The following is a 16,495-nucleotide window of genomic DNA, read 5'->3' on the forward strand; positions in this document are numbered from 1 at the left end:
CTCTGACACACAAAGTACAGTGGTTTTCACTGGACCTTGTGTCTGTGGCTACGTATGTTCTGATTCTTGTTTACAGCTAGCTTATGTGTCACATCAGCACACTGTCATCTCTTTCTTATGTCAGACTTCTTTTCTGGGTTTCTTCTGGACACTTGGACAGCTCATTGAGATCTAATTGGATCAGGGAAATGAGCATACTCATATTTGATATTTATCTTGTCTATTATGACAAAAAGTCATGTTACACTGTGAAATTCTGGGATTATTTAAGCCTATATATATTATTGAAATTACTGGTATTTAAAGTTTTGTCACTGGAACACCTAAGCCTAGTCTTAAGCCTGTTGAATATATTTCAATGGATATATTCCTATTAACTTCAATTCACCTTTGTGCCAGGTCTTTGATATACACATGAGAAAGCCCACAGTGACGTTTAAGAAAGAGTATGCAATTTGGCAGAATTGCAAGAACATTTATTATTTGTAAACTGAACAGATACAACACTAAAAAAAAAAAATTGAAGCGTGATACCAGTTCAACAATTTATTTTTTGAGATTATAGTAATCATTTTAAAAACACATATCTACCTTTATGATTAGATAGGAAAAAAAACAGTCTTTCTATTCATGTGATATAAGAGGTGATTTTTAACAGCTTCTGTCATTAACTTTCTTTTGGAAAGTCTAGATTAAGATTCCTGGTATTTTCAGTGTAAGGAATTACTTCATTTCCTTCCTCCTAAGACAATAATGACAAAAATATTATATATAACCTTTCTATATTGGAGAGGAGGAGGAAGTTACACCTATGAGAAGTGTAATGAATAATATAATCATCCTTGGCTGTTCCACCCTGGATATGACTTCAGGGACAGAAAATTGTAAAAGCAGTTATGACTCTCCTTTGGCCATCTGAGAGATTAAAACAATATTTAGTTCTATCTCTCTTACCGTGTTGTTCACAAAGTGACATGCATTTTGCAGCAAAACTAAAGGAAACCTTTAAGATGCATACTAGCATTTACTGTGCAGCCACCAAAGTTCTGTTGTTAGAACTGAACCACTTCATTATGAGATTTTAACTCTGGCCAAGAGTATAGCAAAGCAGATTGTGTAGCATTCTGTTTTTACAGTTTCTGTTTAAACATTTTAAAAGATTTTTGTAAAAGAACTTCATGATACAGTTATTTATTAATAACAAACATGGAGTTATACATCTGATTTGTAATTGACTTTTAGAAATTCTGATTATAAGAAACTTGCAATATTAAATCTGAATATTATAATTTTAAACACTACCAGGATTGAGTGAGACTTGGGCCATGCCAGTTCCACTGAAGGCTTTCAGAAAAGATATCTCTTGTGAATACATATGTTTCTGCCCATTCATTCAAAGCCTGTTCTCTTTTCTTTTTTTGTGTGTTCTCTAACTTGAAGCCAGAACCATTCCTATCTCTTTCCCACCCTTGATTCTCTTCCCAGTCCCTTTTTCCTGGCACAGAAAACTCTACTTCTTCCTGGATTTCTTCCAATCTACATACCCCTTCCTTTCAACTGTGTTCTGCTTACAGTCTTTCTCTTGACTCCACATTCTACCTCATCAATCCTTCTTCAACACTCAGATTACCTTCCTAGTCCACATCACATCCTGTCTTTTCCCCACTGCTTTGAGAGTTGTCATTCTCCTACTTCTAGTCTCTCAGTCACTCCCATCTGTCTGTGCTACACTTCCCTAATTGCTGTACATCTCAACCTATCCTAGTGCTAGACTTAGCATAGAATCATTAAGGCTGTAAAAGACCTTGAAGATTATCAAGTCCAACCTTTGACCAAATACCACTATGCCCACTAAACCACAAGTTCCACGTCTACTCATTTTTTGAATACTTCCAGGGATGGTGACTCCACCACTTCCCTAGGGAGCCTGTGCTTAACCAGTGTTTCAGCAAAGAATTTTTACCAATATCCAGCCTGAATCTCCCTTGGCAAAACTTGAGGTTGTTTCCCTTTGTCCAATCGCTAGTTGTCTGGGAGAAGAGGCCAACCCCTGCCTTGTTACAACTTTCTTTTAGGTAGTTGTATGACTTCCTTTAGGGCAGCTGCAGAGAGTGATAAGGTTTCCCTTAGCCTTGTTTTCTCCAGGCTTAACAAGTCCAGCTCTCTCAGCTGCTCCTCATAGGATTTATGTTCCAGGCAATTCACTATCTTTGTTGCCCTTCTCTGGACACACTTGAATGCCCCAACAGTCCATAGGCCCTGCTTTCAGTTTTCCATTGTTTATTCTCCTAAAGGTTTGCAGAAATGTGAGTACTTCACCAAGTCCTTCAGCTGGTCGGCTAACATGGTTTGATTCAATGCATAAACAGCATGCACAATGGTAGAATTTGAACTCAAATGTGAGCAGGGAGTTGGGCTAATACAGCAGCATAGAGTTACCTACTCCGTCTCTGCTGTTGCATCTTTATTTTGTAGGGAACAGTTATATTTACATGAGTGTAGAGGTAAGAAAGTGAATGAGTTGAAAAATTTGTGAGTCTGACAAATGGAAATGGCAACATATAAAAGGGAACATAGTAAAAATTCCTAAATGACAAGACTGTGACACAAGGACAGTGCCCTCCTTGTAGCACATGCCAGAATCAAGATTGTTGCGAACAGTGGTGTTGCAGATACTACTTACAGGTATCAGCCAAGGCTATCTAGCAGCACTTTAAAATATTTTTGTTGTAGATTTCTAAGCTATGATAATTTGGGTTTGTTTGTATAAATGTTAGAATAATCATTTCAGAGAATATGAATCTGTGGCACTTATTGCTATATATAAATGTGTGTAAAAGTAAGAAAAACACACCACAGCCTCAAAATCTTCTAATTCAGTCTCTTTTTTTTTCCCTAGAACTTTGAAACATAGAAACAAATAATCTCAGTCACATTGTGTTGGTCTTCACATGTGCCATTAAGAATTGCAATTTATGATTCCTTTCACTTGCTTAATTATAGATGCCTTGATTGGTCAAATTCTTTTGTGAATCTGCTCTAAAATGTAATGATTCTTTACAGTTTGGGTTTTTTCATTATATTCTACAAAAATTGTTTTCCTCCATCCTCATATCAATTTATATTTTGCTTGTTTTCTTAGTGCCTTGCACTCCACTAACAAATCATCACAACTACTGTGTTCTCAAATAAGCTGCACAGATTTATAGGAGCTGAGGTTTTGTTTCTAAGCATTTAGACATAAATAGCAGCTGTGAATAATAATTTTTTTCTCTAACAATATCTTAATAAAGAAAAAGTAAAAGCTCCAATAATTTCTTTAGGTAGTCTTCCTTCTTTAAGCACTTAAAAATTTTGTGGTTCTCTGAACACTTGCTAGTCTGTCCATGTTTTTATTTTTTTGACACACATTTTATTACACACATAGTGTCACCATGTGTCTCCACACTAATAGAGGATAATTCCTTGTAGTGTGATAATTCTTCTCTGTGTGAAGTTTAGATGGTGCCAGTATTTTTGCTGCCAAATCTCTCACATTTAATTTATTGAACATGGCATCTTTTAGTCATACAATACATCTGACCAAGTATTTTGTCTCTGTATTTTCTTCTCCAAAATTTATTGTAGCTATTTTCTTTTGGATAATTCTGATAGTTCTAATAAAGCCGGTACAACTGGCATTTTATTTCAGAATATTTGATAGTGATATAAGTTGTTATTGATTGTCAGAATTGTAGTGGTCTGTTTCTTGAAATATTCTTGCTTTTACTCAAGTCTTTATACTAATCTATTATTTTCAATTGTGTTGAAATTTCTAAATTATTAAAACCTACAATTATTGTAATTTATTTTATATATTGCTGATATTACGGTATATGGTATTCGAGGAGACCTCAAAAGACTGGGAAGGATGTAATACCCAAAATTAGGAGAATTCAGATAATAGATGTATGATAATATTTTTAGTGTATTTTCTTTATACATGCGTGGAAAAATATCATATGACTACCCTTTCACCACTTTGCAGTTCTTCACTTTCTTAAAGATATCATGAGGAGTGTTAAGGAAAATACTGATGGATTCTTTAAACAATATTGAAGTGTTGTAATGAATTAAAATAATCCAATTTTTTAAGTGGAACTCTAGAAAATGGAAAGAATCTGATCAAATGTTGCATTTCCAGAAGAGCAGAAGGTGTCTTGAGATATGGCTAAAGAACTTTCAGGATACTAAATCAGCAGAGAGAATAAAACCTTTGATACTGAGAAGTAGCAGCTTGCATTTTATCCAATGGAGAATTTAGAATAGACATAGAAAGGTCACAATGGCAGAAAAAGAAATTGCTTGTGTTTAGAGTATCTTGAGCAAAATAGGTGTTGAGGTACTTTGACATCCTACTTGTGAAAGAATTTCAGAAATGAAGATTTGAACAAATCTCTGACAGTTTATTCAAGAAGAATAAATTTTCACCTCAAAGGTAATTGAAGCCACTGTGCAGTAAAAGAACAATATTTAAAATAGAGTAGTCATTTCAGTCGGACTAATAAATTTAGTTAATAATTTTAACACCTAAGCCAAAAGTATTGTTCAAAAGGTGTGATATTAGAGATGCAAGAGTTCCTGTGGAATTTAATTTATTTGTGTTGGAAAAATAGAATGGTAGAATCATAGGTTTGATTTAGAAGGGACCTTAAAGAACATCTTCTTCCAAATCTCTGACATGAGAAGGAATTTCCCCTTAGACCAGGTTACCCAGGGTCCCATTCAACCTGCCCTTGAACACTTTCTGGGGTAGGACATCAACAACTACTCTGGGACAACCAGTTCCAGTGCCTCCCCACACTCACATTAAAGAATTTCTTCCTAATATGTAATCTAAATCTACCCTCTTTACCCTCTTTTAGAAGCTGAGGACAAAAAGATATTGAAGAGAGTGTGTGATTGGCAGTGTCAGGCCTCCTGCTTGAAGCTGAGAACAAAACGGTGTAACTGGCTGTCCTGTCATCACTGGTTTTGGTTTCTGGTGGTACCCAGCAAAAAGACAGGACTTCCTGTAAGCACAAAAGAGCTCAACATTTAACAGATTAATAGACATACTTTATTTAACAGACAGGGGAAGAGAAACCATGAGCAGTAAGGAAGTTTTGGGAAAGAATATAAAGAAAAGTCTTCAGAGATTAAAAAAAGTCAAAGATTATGGTTATCATCACATCCAAAGATGACAAAGATTTTCTTAGCATGAATACCTCATCCCTACAAAGATTCTAATTGCTTCCTTCCCCTTTCTTCTCACCCATTTCCATCCTTGTCTTTTATCTGCTTTTGGACACTACAGACAAAGGTTTCTGTCAATGAAAGCTGGGAAGAGAAAGCTGTTTGGCATGCCTCCTACTCAATCTTCTCAGAAAGCAGGGGTAAAAGTACCAATAACACAAGTTAGATTGGAAAGCATTCAACAGTATTTGGCATAATCAGTCAAATGTAAACAATGGCAAAAAGTAACAAAGATAAATTGGTTAGAAGGGGCATTGCTGAACCAGCTTCTCTACAGGGACCAACCAGGCACTGCTCATCATTTACTAGGCACAATCCATGGTGGCAAATGGAAAAGGCCCAGGAGAAGACAAGGACAGCCTAGAACACGAATGTCTGACTTCTCAGATTACGAAACTGGGAAAGGCTTTGGTTCCTTCAATCAACAGTGAAATTCTAAAGAGGGAGCAGAAGCAGAGAATGCCTTGTACACAGGTTAGCTAAACTAGTAAGAACAGCATTAAAATAAAACTAGGTTCCAAATAGCACCACATCATGAGTGTTAACAAGGCAAATTGGTAAACAGAACTAAGAGGTAGGTGATATTTCAATACTTATAATGTGGTCATAGAAGACACAAAGAGGAAGATAATATGATAACCTCTGTGTTCAAACAGCACAGTCAGTAAATGAGAAGACATTGACATCTTGATAAGTTATTGATTTTCATTATTATTTTTCACCATTTACACTTAAAGATATTTGATTTGGAAGAAGTACTTCCTGTAAAATATAAAGCCTATGACAGTATTAGTAAACAGGCCCAGAAGCACTCTGGGACACAGGGATGCAGTCACCTCCTCTTTGAAACTAGCAAGGTCTTTGGCATGTTTTTGGCCTTGAGCATGGCTGCGGGTACTTCAGATAACTTCAGAGTGATGGCCATATGGTGACACAAGCCATCCTGGTCCTGAATTCTGTAACAGACCTCTGTGGGATGGAAAATCCCCAGAGCATGGCCAGGACAACAGGCAAACACCTCTTGGTGAGGGAAGTGATGAAAAGGATGAGATTGCACAATTTAGTCAGCCACTTGCTTTTAAGAAAAGAGTGAAAGAAAGACATGCACAAGGAAAATGCTGAGGGAGGACTGAGGCTGCAATCACCAGAGTGTAGTATCACTGAGTAAATAACAATTCTGTCAAGACACACAACTCAGTGTGATTACATCCAGTGTCATCAGACAACACCACTGGATATGGGTGGTCATTAACATGATGAATTGTCACCAGCTGCCCAAGAATGCTTTGATGGCATTTGTTGTGTTTGGACAGTGTGGCTTACAGTTATGGGATGTGGTATATTTTGTTATCAGGAGGAAGGGCAACACAGTCTCTGTGTCCCATGCCCTCTCAAGTCAGGCCTGGATTTCCCCTTTGGAGCCAACAGAGAGAAGGGAGTGGTGGGGAGAGACAGAGGGGAGGAAGCTGAAATCTTCTCCCTCTGCTAGGATATTGCTGCTTTTCATGTCCTGGCTGCCAGACCTGTTCAATTACTCGTTTAGGAGGTGTCCCTGAAGAAAAGCTTGAATGCATCAGCTTTTTAATCTTCCAATACGTTTTTGCCCCAGTTTAAGAGTATTTATGTCCATGTGCTCACCATAACCCCTTTTGCAAGAGTTCCACTGTCCTACTTATCTGGAACCCATTCTGTGGAGGAGGTAAGGGAAGGGCCCCATGCTGGGCTTCCAGTCATCTCAGTCTGCACGTGGTGAAGAAAGCTCATCCCTGGTGCTCTCAGTCTTTCTCATATCATGTCCACTGGTCTTACTGTAGAAGTGGATAGATGGGGAGGGGAGAAACTAGGATTTTTAAAAAGTTGTCAGTATAAGTGGCGTATTATTGTGGGTTGTCCTATTGCAAGTAGAAGCAAAAAATCGGTTTGGGATTTTTGTCTTTGGTTTTCTAAAAACAAAGTAATATTCCTTACTTCATCTGCACTTCCTCTACAAAGCTATAAGAGTCCTTACTTAATTACAGAGGCCAGTGCACGAGAATTAAAGAGCAGAAAGTCAGGGACCAGGAAAACACTATTAATTTTTATAAATACCTAGATAATTGCAATTTTTACTAGCAAAGGGAAATTTTATGTGGTTGAAAATTCCTCAAAACAATTTAGGAAAACACACATCAAGAATGTTTTAAGCATGGTTGGTTTGGCCTTGGAACAGTGGACTGAATGAGAAGATACTTTGCCCTTCTTTCATTGATATCTGTTGTCTTGTTCTAAATAAAATACAAAGAAAAACATAACTTTTGTCTTTATTTTACCATTATTTTAATCGCACAGTGCAAAAAAGTATTACCAAAGAACAGCTAAGAATACTGACTCCTCCAGAAAGACCAAATCCTTATGTGACAGCAACATGAAAAGAGGCAAAAGGGTAATAGTATCATTTAGTATTGAAACACATAGCATTATAAAGAATAGAGAAATTGAGAAGCAGTTATTATTTGCTATCAAAAATATTCAGAAAAAAATATTATGAAACAAAGCCCTGAGATTTGTTTGCATAACCAAAGCTGGTTGTCATGTTCAGAATTATTAAATGAGAAAAAGCTTTTAAGTATATAATATCAACACCGTTTTTAAACAAGTTCTTACAGAACCTTTGATAAAGAAAGAAGTCAAGAAGCCTGTATAAGCCTCTGGACATCTACAATTAACTAAACCAAAGAAGATGAAATACCTAATGAAGCAAAAAGCATTGAAAGTATTTTTATGTGTTTGAAAATAAAATCTGTGTTTATTTAATGTATACTTTTGATGCTAGACTATTACTGTTATCATATATCTAACACTTACTCAAGAAGAAAATATTTAAACAGAGCAACATTTATCAGCCTCTGTAAATACAATCTGGAGTGAGGAGTACATAAAGTAAAAAAGATATTTTTATATGAAAACAACATTTTTTTTCTACTTCTTTGGCTTTAATAACTGGAAAAGAACTGAAGACTTGTAACTTAAGTTTCATGGAAATGTGATATGAAACTAAAGTTTTATCTCCCAAGTTTAACACAACACAGTGTCTATCCTGACCTGCAGAAGGCCTGTTTTAATTTTTAATTCATTCTTTGATTATTTGATTCCTTTGATTATTTGATGAGAACAAGTCCACCATTAAAATTTGAAATACAGTGTTATGAATTGGGTGAAGACCATGTAAAGAAAGATCAGGGCCTCCCTCATTTGTGATACTAAGCAAAGACAGATCTGGTTATCATCTGGAAAGGTCAGTCATGACCTGTGAACCTCAGGTCCAAACCTGCAAGGTTCTCCGGTACGGTTTTTAAAAATATGTTTCTATGCAACATGTGATCGTTTCTTAGCCTACGTCTAACAGCTAACATATGGCAAGCCATATTAGTTTTCTTCATAATGATAAAAAATGTACTAAAATGAGAAATATCAGAGGTGAAAATGGTCTTCTATTATACAGTCTATGTACATTGTAGAAAGAAGAGTGTTTATATTCTAAGAAATAATTTAAATTAAAAATATTTTCTGGATGCAAGTCTGAACAGCATTCACAAAGATGTACTTTAAATAAGACCCTCAAACATAAATATTAATGCACTAAATTAATGTGTTGTCTGCTAGTCTGCCAAGGAATATTACCACGATGGAAAGTACATGGCTCTCCTTCTGCTAGGAAGAAACTAAATTGGAACACTCCAAATATGAACAGTAAGAGAGACTTGAAGACAGAATGGCCTTGAAACTCTGGTACATGCAGCTGCTTTCTCATGTCACAGTGGGCACTGTAGTGAAAAGATGTTAGCTTGAGTTCCATTCTCTACATCTTCCATGGTTTGTCTGGACTCCAGTAATCTCCCCAGAGTGGGCACTTTGACTGGATTAGGTTAGAGGTCTTTAAGATAAAGCTTCCATGTACAAATCTTTTGGCTGGCTAGACAAATAATTCAGGAAAATTAGCCTCTGAAATTAAATGTTTAGGGTTAGGTATTTAAAGGTCAGCAATGTAAATACCTCCAGCTCTTTTAAGAAGAAAGAACAAACAGGCTTACAATATTAGGGTTTTTTCACATTTGTGAATGAGTATACATAAAGTATAATTTCAATATGTTTGGTTTAAAATGTATTGAATTAATTTCTAATTACAATAACTACTGAGTACAGAGCACTAGCACTGTCCTGAAGCAAAGAATTTCTGAAGTGCAAAGTCCTAGCCAGTGTTTTAAAGCTAAATACAACCAAAATTTGGCACAAGGATGAGTCCAGCAAACAATCTGCTCTCATATCAAATATGACAAACAAATGAGAATGGGGCAACAAGAGTTGCCCATCTTAAAATATATTCTTATTGAAAAGCCACTCCTGCTGATCAACATCTATTCCCCCTGCTTTGCCACATACAGAATAACTTTCTCTATTTAAACAGTTTGATCTAAGAAAACAACAGATGTTCAGTGAATTGCATTTTCTATCTATGGACAATTTGATTTTAAAGAGGAAACAGGAAATATACACTTTCATTTAAAAGCATAATACTGGGTTAGCCCTCACTTTAACTTTATATTCAAATTCCACAGACTGGAAATCTTCTGTTGCAGAAAAAAATTTAAAACATCTGATACATGTTTTCAAGGATTTTTTTTTTGTGTCTCCCATTTCAGTATGATATTTGCGTGCAGATACCTTATAACCTAATAAAATAAAAACCCCAAAACCAAACAAATGTCTAGAAAAGAAAATACTGACATTGATGATTAAATAATTTATTAAAAACTTTGATTTAAAATGAAATTAATTGAAGTAGGAATCTGGAAAGCATCTCCTTATTGTTTTTATAAAATAAGGTTTCCCACTTCTTTTAATAAGTTTCCTCTCACTAAAAGCCTATCCCTGTATCAAATGCTTTTAGATGGAGAGAACAAATGATCTGGTCATTTTTAAAATATATTTGTAATGGCCAAACTCTCATAACTGTAGAAAATTATATTTCTGTGAAATTATTATGGAATTCAATGTACAAAATTACATTGTCAAGTTCTTATCTGGGATCATACCAAACCTACCAAGGCTAGAGACTCTGCTGAATTCATGAAGGGAGTGTAATAAATGTAGAGAAATCACAACTCAGGTAGATGTAGAACATTTTAAGCAATGTATAATGACTTTCAGAAGACTGCCAATATTATGCCTTAAAAAAATCTACCTGTGTTGATAACTAACACAATATTAAAATGAAATTAGTTTGTTTTACAGCAAGTAAGTCTAACACTGGAAATTTTTCTTTGGTGGAAATTTGTTAAACTAAATCTGGGGACTTCATTGTAGATTTAGTTACATAAAGTCTATAGTATGTCACTACTTGTGATTTTAATGCAGCAGATCAAAAGTATTTTTATAGAAAAACTAAAGTGAAAATATCTCTGGTATTTGAAGAGTATAATTCACATAGCTGTCTTATCTTTTGAATTTGTCTTTCAGTACATAACAATCTAAGCAATGAAGGGTCTTCTATCAATTTTCCTCATGAAAATAAAAGCACACAAATCCACCTTCTGGGCAATAACATGCTTTCTGTGAGGTGGGAAGCTAAATGAGAAGGTATTAATTATTTTCCAGGATGTCTAATTTTATGCTTTTTATTCAGAACAAAACTACTTTTCACCTTTGAATGGATATTAAGTGTGTTGGAAAGCTTAATAACTTTGTAGATTAAAGGCTTAATAACTTTGGAGACAAGATGGCATACTGCATGTAGCTCAGACTTGTTATTAACTTTCCACAAATTTTTCTTCATCCTTGTCAGTGTGTAACAGTACTTGCTTTGTATCTATCCAGCTGATCTTTTTCTGTGTAAACCATTTAAGTGTTGCTGAAAGAAGTCTGAGGTTCTGTTCTTTTCACCTGTGGAACGGTGAACTGGTCCAAGGCCAACAACTCAACTCGCTTTCGCACAGCCCATTGATGCTATTGTGTATTCTCCTCCAAACTTCTTTCTAATCTCACATCTTCTCCCAGTTTAGTTTTTGTGGAACCCTTTTTTGCTCTAAGCAAATGTAAAGGATATTTTCCTAGCTGCTTTGATTGTATTAATATTTTCTCTCTGTACATTTTAAGGTTTTCTTCTCCTCTGTCACGGTGATTGATGGTTATCAACATGATGTAACAGAAGGTCCAAATGCTGGCCGAAGTTCTGCATGGGATACTCTTACTTTGTCAGTCATTTTTCATTTAGTCCTGAAATGCCGGTTATTCACTCTGCTAAGTTTTTGATGCCAGCCTCCATTGCGCTGTTTCTCAACATTTTAAGAAGTAGTTCTATTTTTCTTGACCAGTCACACATACATGTATTGCTTTTCTGAGTAATCAACTAACTCTTCTGTTTCTCAATTGTCGTCTAAATCTTCTTTTGCCATATACAAAAAAAAAAAAAAAAAAAAAAAAAAAAAAAAAAAAAAAAAAAAAAAAAAAAAAAAAAGCTAGAGGGCTAGACAGGTCATTCTGGAAGGTCTTGGCAGAATGAATGCCAGAGGAGAAAAATATATATAAATGTAGAGACTATATAAATAAAACAGCAATGAGTTAAAGAAAAATTCTGTTTATTATTGTGCCCAATAGTGGAGTACCACACTTGGTAATTTAAAAGTACTTTAAAAATTGGATAAGGGTATAGGAGCAAAACAAGAAAATGCTCTGATATCAGAAAATTACTCTATTCAAGAGGTTCAGTCTGTTCACATTATTAAAAATGGGATGAAGCAATGACTTAATAAGAATTTCCTCACATGGAAGAGACTGGAGCCACCTATGCCTGACTGAAAATGTGGTGTACTTTCCAAGGAAGTATAAGGCTCAAAATTTAGATGATAGTGTAATATTAAAATGCTTCCCTCTCTTAGTATTTTTATTGCCCAGACTGAATGCCTTTATTAATAATACTCTGGATAAATGCCAATTATACTGTAATTGAGTTATTAGTTGTGCCATCTGTAAGACTCTTTGATCTAATAAGTTTGTATCATTTAGTTAATTTTTGTAACCAAACTAAACAATTCTGCAGGACATATAGAATGATGTCAAGTATGTATTTCTGATTATTGCATTCTTAGTGCCCCAATCATTTCCAATATGACAAAATAGTCAAGGTATCAGACATTAATTCCTCAGCCATTATGTTTTTCCACCTTAGCTTTTTTCTCTACTATGAGAAGCCATTTGATGCCTTAATTCTAAGAATATGGGTGGGCTTCCCCCCCCCCCACCCCACCCCCCAAGTGAAGCTATGTACTAATTTATAACAGCATCTTTCCACAGGAACAGTCTGCATATTCTCACTCTGTGGAAACATGAGAGAGCTTATCCTCTGGAGAGAGGAATAGCCTCTCTGTCATTTACCTACATGTGCCTCAGGGTAAGAGCATTGCATATGGTAGTTCTTGAAGACAAACTGATGTGGCAAAGTTTCAAACATTGATGCACCTTGGAATAACTTGTTTGTCTGCTCATGTCTTTAATTTTTTAATTTCAGGAATGTTTTCAAATGTGGTTTTTTTTCACAATCAGTATGATGGCTACCACAATCCAGTGAGTTTGGAGAGGGTATATAGTATGAAAAAATATTTTTGATAAAATGAGAGAACAATATATCAACTAACCTAAGGTGGCTTCTTTTTTTTTTTTTTTTTTTTTTGTAAAACAGAAAAGGAAAAGAAACTTTCTCCTTACCCCCATTTAGTCCTCACATCCCCATTTGAACTTCATAAAATCAATGTAAAAGTAGGTGTGACAGCAAGATTTGCTCTTCAACCTCCTGTTGGTCTTATGGTGCTTCTGGACATAAGTTCTAACTATTAATTCAAAATTTATGCTGATATCTTGAAGTGTTTCAAGGTATGCGAAGATGAGGTGAAACTGATAATGAACTATTCACCTTGAAATCAGAGTAGTGCAAAATCCCTTGATATGTTTTGGTTATGAGAAATACACTCTGTTTGGGCATCTGGATTATTCAATATGTATATTTCATCTCTATGCCTAATTAGCTCCCTTTGATTTCTGATTTTTTGAGCTAGAGTACTTTGCTCCCTTCTTTTATAGCTAAGCACTTTCTCTCGGGTTTTTTCCCATTTCAACTGACTTTGGTACTACAGATCCAGGACATTAGATAAATCTTTATTTTAAAAGGTTGATTGGTATTTGTTCATAATTGTGCTTTTAGTTAGCATTAACTCAATCACTGAAGATTTTTATATAATGAATTTTAAAATTTTCATTACTCAGTGACCAGGACTTAGTCTTTCCAGTCTTGTCTCTTGCAGATTTTTTCATCTCTAAAATGATAAGCCTTGATGCAGATTCACTTGAGCAAAGTTTTATAGCTTAAAGGCACTAGACATTGATAATTTAGAAAGCTTTTTTTTTAACTGATTTTAAAATTTCACAACAATCTTACAGTTTTCAGCACCACACAGTAATACTGTTGTTATCCCTAGTGAGAAGGGAAATTCAACCGTGTTGAGAAAGAATAAAAGCAAAGATCTGAGTTGGAAAAGCATATTTCTGTGACCTTGCTTCAGATTAATTTTTTGTGTAATAATGTAAAAGGAGTTCCTGGAAAAATTCTACAGACATTGCAGGAGTTAGGAGCTCCTAGGTTTCTTTGCAAAATTTCTTTCTAGTTTGTAAAAAGGTAGGGGGGAAAGTGTATTGTATTGATGGTTCAAGAGATGTATATATCACACAGTCCACAGGTTTTGTGAGAGCTCCACTGAACAGAATTGGAAATGCATTTTATAACAATGCTTTTTCTTAATAATCTCTGTAACAGTATAACATGTAAGAAATATCTGTTTAATTGTTACTTTTATCAATTTGGAATATGACTGAGTGTTTTGTTAGCATTTGAATTGCTATTTATAGGCAAAGAATGAAAGTAAATTGTGATTTTAGCAATTGTTTCAAATCAGCAGAAGGGCTTTTGAAAGCCATTTAGAATGTTTTTCTGTGATCAGAAACTTAGTCAAAGAAATCCAAATCTAGCTTCTTTCATTGAGAAGCAGAAAAAAGTTTGTTGTGCTCCTATGGACTATTTTAAAAATATTGTTGAAAATGATTTCTAGTAGTGTAGTTTAAAGCATCATTTGCCGAAACATATATTGTCTAGTTTTTCTTTTCCATTTACTTTTTTTTGCACTTAGGTAGCAATTCTGTTTTCAGATGTTAGCTTTTAATTGTTTGAATGTTTAAAATAATCTAAGCTTCTTTGATTACATCAGTTTTCAAGTGTTTTAAATGCAGATAGTCTTATACTGTTGGCACTTCTGTGTAAGCAGTGCTTTTTCCAACATAGCAATGGGAAACCAACAGACTTTTAGATAACTGTAGTAGTGATCTCAATGGCTGAACAGGTAAGGAGAACTCTTTAAGAGCCTCACATATGAATCTCAACTACCAAGTCTGTGTCCTCTGATTAAGATGAGTCTGTAAAGAAAAAAAACCTCATAAATAAAAACAAATATCTTTTTTTTTTTTTTTTTTTTTTTTGTCAGTAGAGAAGAAATTCCTGGATTGCACAGAATTGAAGCAAGCTTGAAAAGAAATGACTGCTGCATTTGGAGAGAGTTTGTCACTTTAAAGGAGGCGGATATGAAACCAGAGAGAGGGTTTAAAGATTTTCCAAAGGCTTTGCTTCTGAAGTCCAATGAGGTAGTTGTGGGAAAGACTGATACCATAACATGGTTCATCTTCCTGTCCCATCCAGGAAAACAACTAGCTTTCAGCCCAGTCTGTATTCAAGGGAATAGCAAATAGTTCCTCTTATCAGTCCTCATCAACTCATTCAGTTTCTGGAGGGGCAGGAAAAGCACTAGCAACTGCCAAAACTTTTGGGGCGTCCCAGAGAGAAAATTAGCTCTCCAGGGTATAAATGCAAAATCTCAGACTCTTTCAACCAAATTAGGAGTTCAGACTGGCAAAGTAAATGAACAGTTGCTTATGATTATGGATAACAAGGTAATCCATGGTATAATATAGCAAATTCTCACCCCACATCTTTGCTACACTTTAGTTTTATTAGTATTTAGTTGCTTTTTTTTCCATTTTGATCAAACAACATTAAAATATTTCTCTTTGCCAATAGCCCTGCGCCTGTATTCCCACACATACAGAGAAGCAGTCATTACATTCCCATCGAGCAATGCCCTTGTTTACCTCAGATACCATTAGCTGCATGTCTGCTGATGTATTTTGCAAATTCCATTAGAAAGCATTTTTCAAACCTGTGCATTTTAATTATTTTATGCTGTGCCAGCAATAATGTTTATTCCATCTGCTCCAATAGGTATCCCATTATTTGCCTTCGTATGGGAGCATCTGCTACTAACAACTGCAGCCATCAGCAAGTATAAATGTGAGGAAATTATTTCTGGTTTTTTCAGTACTAGGAGCTTCATTAAAAAAATTCTCAATTGGCAATTGTACCAGTTTTCATGTTAGCTCAATCTCAGTCAGCAAAAAAAATTGTGTATTATACCTATTTGGACCTCATGATGAAAACCAAATGACATCTAAATTCTAATGCATAGCAAGAGAAAATGCAAGCCTGATATGAAATCTACCGATGGAAAACCTATATACAGATGCTAAATAGTGATTTTCATTTCAAAACTGACATCACCTAAGAAAGAATCATTAAAGTGTTTTAAGGATTTGGAGCGGGGGGGGGGGGGGGGGGGGGGGGGGGGGGGGGGGGGGGGGGGAGAGGGGACAGAAAAAAACTCAGATCAACCAGAAATTAATTATTTTTGAGTATTATTAATTTGCCAAATTGCCTCTTCCCATTTTTCCTTTCTAGATCAATATCAGCACATGCCCAAGTTGCTCTCTATTGTTCTTTGATCTCTGTTCTGCCATTGACAATGCTGATTTCTTCTCTTTTTTAGTGTGCTTGCTCAAATTTAAAGTAACATAACCAAACGTAATTGTTTATGTTCTTTGTAAGCCCTTTTTATTAGTTTTTTCTGTACCTTCTGGCAATACTAGTGCTTTTAGATTCAGAAATTTTTTAGCTAAGGTACTTTCTCTTCTACTACAACTAGCTATACAAACTTTATAGAAAATTTAGTGATTATTTTCAATTATTTATTTCCAGCAACTAAATGTACCTAACTGCCTGAATCTTAGTCTGCTGTTACCACTGCAGTAATGT

Source organism: Sylvia atricapilla, chromosome 5, assembly GCF_009819655.1.
Source record: "Sylvia atricapilla isolate bSylAtr1 chromosome 5, bSylAtr1.pri, whole genome shotgun sequence".
Taxonomy (NCBI): domain Eukaryota; kingdom Metazoa; phylum Chordata; class Aves; order Passeriformes; family Sylviidae; genus Sylvia; species Sylvia atricapilla.